This window comes from Ursus maritimus, unplaced genomic scaffold (assembly GCF_017311325.1).
Source record: "Ursus maritimus isolate PB19 unplaced genomic scaffold, ASM1731132v1 scaffold_67, whole genome shotgun sequence".
NCBI lineage: Eukaryota > Metazoa > Chordata > Mammalia > Carnivora > Ursidae > Ursus > Ursus maritimus.
In genome coordinates this window covers 89,985-97,955 of record NW_024426852.1, presented here as the reverse complement: position 1 = coordinate 97,955, position 7,971 = coordinate 89,985, and the positions used below count along the sequence as shown (strand labels likewise).

Genomic DNA, 7,971 nt, shown 5'->3' with positions numbered 1-7,971 from the left:
TCAGAAGACTCGTGTGTGTGTGTGTGTGTGTGTGTGTGTGTGTGTGTGTGTAATACATTCATACTGATACTTCCAATTCTAATATAAACTCTTCAGGTTGCTTAAGAAATGGGTGTAATTTGGTTCCCCTACAGTGAGAAGCCTCAGTATCATTTTCTTCAATGCCACACTTGAATAAGCCTAGTGTACACAAAGCAATTACAGAATTGATCATTGTATCACTGGAAAAAATAAAGCAAATATCCAGAACTCAATTTTTTCATAATATTTTAAACAAAATTTACTTCTGAAGAAATGGACAAATCTTAAGTATCCAATTTGATGAGTTTTGACAAATACAAGCCATAGTCCTGTTAATTGTCAAGATCAATCAATTATCAATTATGGGTTCTACTTTGAGTTATACAGTACTTTTGTTATGATTTCATTAAAAGTAATCAATAAGTATTTTCAAGAATACTGACTAGAGAAATGTATGGTAACTGTAGACAAAGACAAAAACAAACACCACTGACATGTATGGAAGATAATCTTGAGCAAATAGTTTAATCACCACTATGCTACACACCAGTTGGCATATACAGTAGGAGAATTACAGAGCTGTGGCATCTATGTGTCTTAAGAGCTGACACTTAGAGTGACCTTAGTTCTGGAGAAAATAAAACATAATTCTTTCATTAAAGAAGTCATTTGACTTAGAAAAATTTATATTTGACATCATTTACCATGAAAAACTTGTACAGAATTAAAACCTAATAAAATTCGTCATGTACTCCCATTTAGTCAATAGATTCATTGACATGTTTACAAGATTAAACTTTTATTTTTTTAAAAAGATTGTGTGAGACCAACTACATGCGTATTAAATCACATTTTATCTTCTACTGCCAACATTAAAATTTAGCCAACATAAATACTAAAATAAAAACCACACAAATGAAATGTATGACAAAAACTATGCTTTCTTACGGTGCTGACAATAGACATTTCAAAAAATTACTTTACAAAATATTTCTTTACATCATCCTTTTAAAGTGTAAGGTCTCTCGGAGCATCTAAAACATATTTAATAATGACAAAATTCAATTTATCTAAAAAATTTTAAAGAACATGGCTTCTAAATAAAACATGGTACATTTATTTAAATTATTTAACAAATACAGTTCTCCAAGCACCTGCATTGTATAATACAATCTCAACCTTTCATTTTATTCTGCAACATGTCTAGAAAAAAATTTGTAATTTTATATTTCTTACGGAGAAATGTTTCACTTTGAAGAACAGAAAGTTAAAGTCGGAATGTATAGAATGGAAAGAGTTTCTAAGCTCAGGTAAACTGAAGTGATCCAAATAATTAAATATTAAAGATCAATTCTTTTTTTTTTTTTTTAAAGATTTTATTTATTTATTTGACAGAGACAGCCAGAGAGAGAGGGAACACAAGCAGGGGGAGTGGGAGAGGAAGAAGCAGGCTCATAGCAGAGGAGCCTGATGTGGGGCTCGATCCCAGAACGCTGGGATCACGCCCTGAGCCGAAGGCAGACGCTTAACGACTGCGCTACCCAGGCGCCCCAAAGATCAATTCTTAAACTGGAAGAATCAAAATAGTTTTTATTCACTGTTCTTTTTATGTTTTTATGATAATTATTTCAACAGACAGTATTATTTATCCGAAGCAGAAAATATCTTACTAAATACATCTCTGAAGGCTTGTTTAACTAGCTGGTTTCTGAGAGTATAAATGAATGGATTCAACATAGGGGCAACTGAAGTATTGAGCGCAGGGACTCCTTTGCTTGAAGTGACTCTTTCATTTGCAGATGGCTTTAAGTACATGAATATACAACTACCATAACTGATGGACACAACAATCACGTGAGAAGAGCAGGTAGAAAAGGCTTTTTTCTTTTGCTGAACTGAAGAGACTTTTAGAATAGTCTTGATGATGCAAGAGTAAGAAAGGTGCTAAAACTAGTGGATGAAAGTTTCATGAGGAACAGGGTATTTATTTTCAAAATTATGCCAATAGAAATGATTTATTTATTAAAAAATTTTTTAAAAGTTTGTATTTATTTATTTGACAGAGAGAGAGAGAGCACAAGCAGGAAGAGTGGCAGGCATAGGGAGAGGGAGAAGCAGGCCTCCCACGGAGCAGGGAGCCCTATGTGGGGCTCCATCCCAGGACCCTGGGACCATGACCCAAGCTGAAGGCAGATGCTTAACTGACTGAGCCACGCAGGTGCCATGCTAATGGAAGTAATTTAAAAGATGGGAGCCTGGGTGCCTAGTTGGTTAAGTGTATGCATTTGTCTCAGGTCATGATTTTGGGGTCCTGGAATGGAACCCTGAGTTGGGCTCCCTGCTCAGCAGGGGAGTCTGCTTCTCCTTCTCTCTTTGCCCCTCCCTCCCATTTATCCTCTCTCTCTTGAATAAATAAATAAAATCTTAAACAAACAAACAAAAAAAGGATGTTTAGGTGCTATTTTAAAGCCCACTTTTATATTTATTGATTTTTTAGAAAAGATTTGTTTATTTGAGAGAGAGAAGGCAAGCAGGAGAAGGGGTAGAGGAGGTGGGAGAAGGAGAAGGAGAGAATCTCAGGCAGACTCCCTGCTCAGTGAGGAGTCCCAAGTGGGGCTCGATCTCACAACCCTGAGATCATGACCTGAGCTGAAATCAAGAGTTGGCCACTTATCTAAGTCATGCTGGAGCGCTTCAAAGCCCATTTTTAATTAATTAATTAAATAATTAATTTCCTTTATTTTATTTATTATTAATTATTATTTTTTAATTTAAATGCAATTAGCCAAGTTATAGTACATCATTAGTTTCAGATGTAGTGCTCAATAATTTATCAGTTGTGTGTGACACCCAGTGCTCATCACATCATGTGCCCTCCTTAAGCCCACTTTTAAAATTTAAAATTTATCTGTTTTGTATTTCCTTATTTTTCCCTATTTCTACTGGTTAGGTATCCTTGATACCTTCTTAAATCATTCACTTAGCTTTGTGTTGATGTGACTAATGGTCTTATTTCACCATCATTCAAAATTTGGTGTTCCAATTTGCTCTTACGCATTTATTCTAATTTTGTAACCTATGTTAAGTGGCATAATGTTTACATTTGTTTTTATATTTTTTATTTATTTATGTTTTAAATATTTATTCATTTGAGAGAGAGAGCATGAGTGAGTGGGGGAAGGGCAAAGGGAGAGAATCAACAAGCAGAATCCCCCCTGAACACGGAGCCCATCATAGGGCTGGATCTCACCACCATGAGATCATGACCTGAGCTGAAACTAAGATTCGGATGCTTAATGCACTAAGCCACCCAGGTGCCCCTGTTTACATTTGTTTTAAATTAAATGTATGCCCTTGAAGTGACGTTTTGTCATAAATATAAGTAAATAATTAATATGTCTTATCAGTGTTTGTGAAGCTGTTTCCATCTGTTCAGTTCTGATTATTCCCAAATTCCCTTCAATATCTGTTTCCACTTGTTGTTTTCATTATTTTAATTAGCCTAGAATGCCTTATTTGGTTTATTTTGATGCGTCTTTGTTGTTGCTGTTTTCTATATTGTATTTGGGTCTTCAATTATGATATTAATTTTGATGGCTTTGATTAGGGGAATAAACTAGTTTTGTTACTATGTAATGTGTCTGTTACAGAATTTATATAGTTTTAAATATTACTACTTTCCTTCCTTCCCTAGAACATTGAAGAAAAGACTTAAGTCAGAAGTGGAGATAAGTTTAATTACTTGGAATTATATTTTATAGTTTTACAGTGGGGTGAATGAGTTTGGTTTGAAAGAAAAAGGAGTTTGATTAAGGTGAGATTAGGATGTATTATTAAATGTCTTTGAAAGGGTTAATATGACTAGATTATAGGCACAAAGCAATGAAACAAGTCAGAAGCTGTAGTTAAATATTTAGAGCACTTTATTCTTTCATTTTATACTGATTCGTCAAAACTTCAGGTTCTTTGGGAGAAATGTTATCTTCTTTATGAAATCATTAAAAGCTTGCTTCACTTGCTTATTCCTCAAGGTGTAAATGAAGGGGTTCGACAGGGGTGCAACAGAAGTAGTGACACCAAAACACCTTTATTTATGGCTACCTCTTCTTTTGCTGATGGCTTGATATAGATGAAGATGCAGCTGCCATAGGTGATGGAAACCATAATCATGTGGGACGAGCAGGTAGAAAAGGCCTTTTTTTCTTTGTTGAACAGAAGGGAATCTCAGAATTGTCCTGATGATGTATGTGTAGGACAGAGTACACACACTAGGGTGATAACGAGTGCAAATACAGCCACAAGGATAACCATTTGTTCTATTACCCACGTATCTGAACATGAGATCTTCAGGAGGGGACCTGCGTCACAGCCAAAATGATCAATGGCATTGGAGTCACAGAATTCCAGCTGGAGGCCCAAGCTAAGGGGTGGGAGAATGATCATCAAGCCAGACCCCAACAGCACAGGACGAATAAGGTGCACACCCTATTGTTCATGATGGTCATGTAATGCAGGGGTTTACAGATGGCAACATAGCGATCATAGGACATGGTGGCCAGGAGAAAAAATTCTGTTGCTCCAAAGATAATAATAAAAAATAATTGACTTGCACAAGCATTGTAGGTAATGGTATTGTCCCCACTTGATATACTGTACAGGAATCTAGGAATAGAGACAGTGGTGAATGAGAAAGAAAGGAGAAATGTCTGAGAAAAAAGTACATAGGAGTTTTAAGGAGTTTTAAGATGGGAGTCTACCAGTGTGAGGGTGATAATAGTCAGGTTCCCTGTCGCACTCAAGATATAGGTGAGAAGTAGAAAGATAAAAAGCAGGGTTTGCAGTTGTGGGTCATCTGACAGTCCCAGCAGGATAAAAGTTGTTATTGCTGTGTAGTTTCTCATCACTGACTTTTGAAATCTACCAATCAGCATGTGAAAATAAAAGATTTTTATGAGGAGAGCAATATATGAATTATGTAACAAAAGACTGAGTATAAAAGCCAAGCAAACCAAGTCTATATTTATTTTCTCATTTCACATCATAATCAATATTCCCACTATTCAGTTAGCCCTCCTGAATATTCCACGTATGAGCAGTAAAGATTATTCCTTCAGAATTCACATTTCTGTAAAACAATCCGATGTTTCCCCAGATCATTCTTTGCTCCTCAAAATTTGCATCCATACATGTTGATTATAATTTATCACATGGATTGAATTTACAAGTAAGTTAGAGGGAAAAAAGGTGATGTTACTTAATGTGTACTTAAATGTTGTTTATCCAAAACAGACCTTGGATATTTATCACATCCAGATAACAAAGAGCATGACTTCTCTTCAGTTGTTATTATCAAAGGATGGTTTTAAGGGTAACATGCATTTCCTCTGGAAAACGACTAAACAATAAAGACAACAAAACACAGCACTGGATCCAGAGATTTTCCTTTATCTCTTTATTCTTATCTGCTTATATTCCTCGTTCTTAATTCAAAGATGGTTTGATAGATGACTATTTTATCTATAGTGTGAGAAAAGGAATATCTTTATATGCATACATGTTATTTTTCAGTTGTCTGTGGCTCCATACCTCTCAAAAGCCCTGAGATGAAATCTATGTTTAATATCAATAACTACAGTCTTCCAGAGGCTGTGCATCTCCTTCTTCTTCTATCTCCTTCTTCCTCTCCTCCTCCTCCTCCTCCTCCTCCTCCTTCTCCTTCTCCTCCTCCTCCTCCTCCTCCTCCTCCTCCTCCTTCTCCTTCTCCTTCTCCTTCTCCTCCTCCTCCTCCTTCTCCTTCTCCTTCTCCTTCTTCTTCTTCTTCTCCTCCTCCTCCTCCTCCTCCTCCTCCTCCTCCTCCTCCTTCTTCTTCTCCTTCTTCTTCTTCTTCCCCTTCTCCTTCTCCTTCTCCTTCTCCTTCTCCTTCTCCTCCTTCTCCTTCTCCTTCTCCTTCTTCTTCTTTTCTTAGAGAGGGAAGGAAAGGGGCAGGAGGAGAGGGAGGGAGAGAATCTTAAACAGGTTCCATGTCCAGTGCAGAGCCCAACTCGGGGCTCGATCTCACTACCCTGAGATCATGACCTGAGCTGAAAACAAGAGTGGAACACTTAACCGACTGAGCCACCCAGGTTCCCCCCAGGATGTGCATCTTTAATTATGTTTTTAATTCCTTTGGAAAGATACTATCATCTCTACCTTCTCATCTTACCCCTACTTAGTTTAGGTCTTAAATTTCTGCAGCCTGACTTTCATATCCAACCTCCCACTTCTCTAACACCCACAGGAATGGTATTACCGTTGAAACCATCGGCATATTTTTTTGTAGTTGTTTTGCCTGACATCCCCACAATATTTTTTAAGTTAATGTTCCATCATTCTTCAAATGGATTCCATGCCAGCATCCTGATTGTCTTCTTGACTCTCTCTCTCTTTTTTAAAGATTTGATTTATTCGTTTGACACAGAGAGAGAGTACAAGCATGGGGAGTGGCAGGCAGAGGTAGAGGGAGAAGCAGGTTTCCCGCAGGGGGAGCCTGATGTGGGGCTCCATCCCAGGACCCTGGGATCACGACCTGAGCTGAAGGTAGTTTCCCAACCAACTGAGCCACCCAGGAGCCCTATATCTCTCTTTTTAGTGACGTACAGTCTCCTCATTCTCTATTCACCTATGAAGTGTTTCTGTTCCCCAATATTTTGTATTGAGACCTTTCTTTTCTTGTTTTCTCTTTGTTCTTCTTCTTACTCCATGCTCTCCAAGAGGATTTCACTTCATGCAATTGATTTTATTGTCATTTATATGATGAATTCCATAGGCTGGACTTTTCCATATAAAACAATTGCTAAGTGTGCATCACCTGTTAGATGTTCTACAGACACTTCATACACCATGAATTCAAAGTGACATCATGGTCCTTCTCCAAGCCTTCTCTTCTAGTGTTAACTATTTATTGACAAAAATTAGTCTCTTGTGTGTGGCCTGCAAGGCTCTTCACGGACAGGACCTTCCTTATTTTCTCATTTCATCACTTACAAATTCCTTACCGTTCTTTCTGATAACTTAATTCCACAAACATTGACTGCTTGTATCCTTCATATTTTTCACATGTTGTCTTCTCTTCAACGGCTAATATTTGATTCATATCAATGGGTCATTCAGAATTCTCCTTAGGTATCAGTTTTACAAAGAAATCTTCATTCACCCTCCCAGAGTATGTGAGATTATGATACCATGTTATTTATAAACACCTGCTGCTCACTCTTTCTTGAAACGGATCACATGGTATGCTTCCATACACTTACATTTCTCCGCTATGTTACTGTAAGCTTCTCCAAAACAGAGGTTGTTTTTATATATCCCTTTATTCCCTATGTCTGACACAAGAATGTTGTTATGTAAATGTAAACTGAAGAAACAAAAAAGAGTTGTCTGTGTGCTTAGACTGAGCTTTCTTATTTAATGTCCATTCTGGTTAGGTTGCTCAGCATTCTCATTTTGCATTATGGTGATCAAGAATTTCATATGCATGTGAATGTTTGAGCTCCACCGAGACAATTAAGGAAGTTTGTTGACCCACCTCATCACTCCTATCCACACCTCCCTTCCAATCAGTGCTGTTACAGCATGTGCAGTCACCTTATTTATATGTTTATATTATAGCTGGAGATACACATGAAGGGTGAGTAAAACAGTAACTGGCTCCCTTTTCCCATATTGAGTCTTATTATTTTGTTGATATTATGTGTGACCATCATGTATATTATTCAACAAAGGAAAAGACTCTATTTCTGTTTGTGGAGCAGTAACTCCTCCTAGTCCTCAGTTAGCATTAATTATTTATAATGGCAGCTGTGAAAATATGTCCTATCTGAAAACACAGTCTCTAGGGTTTCTGCTATTTCTCCATTACTGAATGGCATAGTAACTCCCCAGGAGACATCAATTAGTTTGCTATATGAA

General features: G+C 37.2%; 1 pseudogene; it reads right to left on the bottom strand.

The window, feature by feature from the left end:
• Positions 1-1,662: 1,662 nt before the first annotated feature.
• LOC103681020 lies at positions 1,663-4,922 on the bottom strand (annotated as a pseudogene).
• Between the last annotated feature and the right edge of the window lie 3,049 nt (positions 4,923-7,971).